The following is a 2,239-nucleotide window of genomic DNA, read 5'->3' as shown; positions in this document are numbered from 1 at the left end:
GGATATGTCTCAAGAGTTCATCCAAGAGACCATTACAATCATGTGATTCTCAGTATGATTGGTTACAAGCCGTGGGATTTTGCTGCCCAGATCAATTTAAATGTTGCAAACATGTGGGGCATTGTTAAGTCAATAGTGGACCTAGGTATGAAGCTAAATAAGGGAAATATGTTTTTGGTGAAGACATACTTTAAGGTTGTTATTCTTGGGTGAGTAAAAATATTGTTATACGAAAGGTGAGTAAAAAGATGAAGGAAAGGAAAAATAAAAAAATGAAGGATGATTTAAAAATGAGTTAGAAAGAGAGAAGAAAAAATGAAGGATGAAAAATGAGGAAAAATGAAAAAAAGAGGGATGAGTGAAGAAAAGAAGAAGAGATGAAAAAAATGAGAAAACTGAAAATGAAAAAATTGAAGGAAGGTAAAAAGGGAGAAGATAAGAAAAATGAATGATGAATGAGATTAATTGAGGCTATTTTTGGTAATTTTCTTTGGAGGGGCCTCCTCTAGAAAAAAATCCTATGAAATTTCTCTCATTCCAGCATGAAGCTTGACTTTTCTTGGGGAGTAATGAGAATTTCTATGAAATTTCTCTCATTCCCCTTGAGGGTTTTGAATTTCTTGGGATAACGAGAATTTCTATGAAATTTCTCTCATTCCATCTGAAGTCTTGACTTTCCAGGGGAATAACGAGAAATTTTTATGAAATTTCTATCATTCCACCTTGAAATCTTGATTTTCTTGGGGTAATGAGGAATTTTCCATAATTTCTCTCATTCCACCTTGAAATTTTGATTTTCTTGGGGTAACGGAAAATTTTCATAAATTTCTCTCATTCCACTTTCGAAATCTCGATTTTTCTTGGGGTAACGGGAATTTTTCCATAATTTCTCTCATTCCACTTTCAGAATCTCGATTTTTCTTGGGGTAACGAGGAATTTTCCATAATTTCTCTCATTCCACCTTGAAATTAATCTTGATTTTCTTGAGGTAAAGAGAAATTTTCTATGAAATTTTCTTTCATTCCACCTTGAAGTCTTGACTTTCTTGGGAGTAATCGAGAAATTTTTCATGAGAAGTCTTGACACTCTTGGGGGTAAGAGAGATTTTTTTCCATTATCAAATGCTCTCTTCAAGCTCACTTTGAGATATTTTGACACTCATTGGGGTAAAAGAAAAATGTGAAATGAAAAGAAGGGTAAAAATTTTTCTTGAAGTGAAAAAAATGAAGAGTAAAAAAATATAAAAAAATGAAAGAGTTCACAAAAACATCTCTTATCAACGCTCATAAAAGAGTTGATAAAGATTTTCTTGAAGCTCACTTGGAGGTCTTTTTAATCCGTTGGAGTGAAAAAGAGGCGAAATGAAAAAGTGAAAAAGAAAAGAATCATTTCTTTAAATGAAAGGAAGAGTAAAAAATGATTTTCACAGATGATGAATGAAAGATGAATGAAAAATTTTCACAAAAAATGTCTCTCAGTCAACACTCATTAAAAAAAGTTGAGTTGGCAAAGATTTTTCCTAAAGCCCATTATGAGATCTCTTTCCACGAAAAAAATGAAGTAGAGAATTCAATTGGTAGATTAACAAAGCGGAAATCAAGTTCATAATTATCGCTTGAAATCCATTTTTAAAAAGCAAATCAAAATTATCAAGTTAATGACCTAACCATGTTAAGGGTCACAACTTAAAGAATCAATGGTCAAGGCTTAAAAAGCATTGAAGAGTCAAGACCTAAATGCCTCATGTATAGCGACAAATGCAACTCCGAAGTTTTAAAAACCAAGAGTCAAAGATTTAAGGAGTTTCACAAGTCGAGGAGCTAGAGATTTTACAAGCACAAAGAGCCAAAGTCTTCGATAAAAAGAAAGCAAAAGTGACAAAAGTGAGTGCAACTCGTAAATGTAGAGTAGCCGTAGCTTGAACTGAGCGATGTGTCAAGACATAAACTCACATAAAGAAAAAGAAATCGAAGAGGGCCACATCCGCAAAGCCAAAAGGATCGTCCGACATACTTTTAGATCATTTGGTTACCTCGCAACTAGTCGTAAGTAAACTGTAATGTAACCCTGGTTTTACATGTAAAATCTTTGCTTTTAGTTTCTGTGAAATCGGTTTTACATGTAAATGCTTGTGAGTTTGTAGTACGTTTGTGCATTTCAACTTACGACAAAATTTTGTCAGTAAAGTTGAAATGCATTTGACAAAACATTTGGGCTTAAAATCACCATTCTTCACTC

General features: G+C 33.1%; 1 pseudogene; it reads left to right on the top strand.

The window, feature by feature from the left end:
* Positions 1-213, top strand: part of LOC120255473 — a 1,239-nt pseudogene extending 1,026 nt beyond the window's left edge.
* Positions 214-2,239: the final 2,026 nt, after the last annotated feature.

Source organism: Dioscorea cayenensis, unplaced genomic scaffold, assembly GCF_009730915.1.
Source record: "Dioscorea cayenensis subsp. rotundata cultivar TDr96_F1 unplaced genomic scaffold, TDr96_F1_v2_PseudoChromosome.rev07_lg8_w22 25.fasta BLBR01001021.1, whole genome shotgun sequence".
Lineage (NCBI taxonomy): Eukaryota > Viridiplantae > Streptophyta > Magnoliopsida > Dioscoreales > Dioscoreaceae > Dioscorea > Dioscorea cayenensis.
The sequence above is the reverse complement of the archived record's forward strand: the minus strand, read 5'-3'. Positions and strand labels throughout refer to the sequence as shown.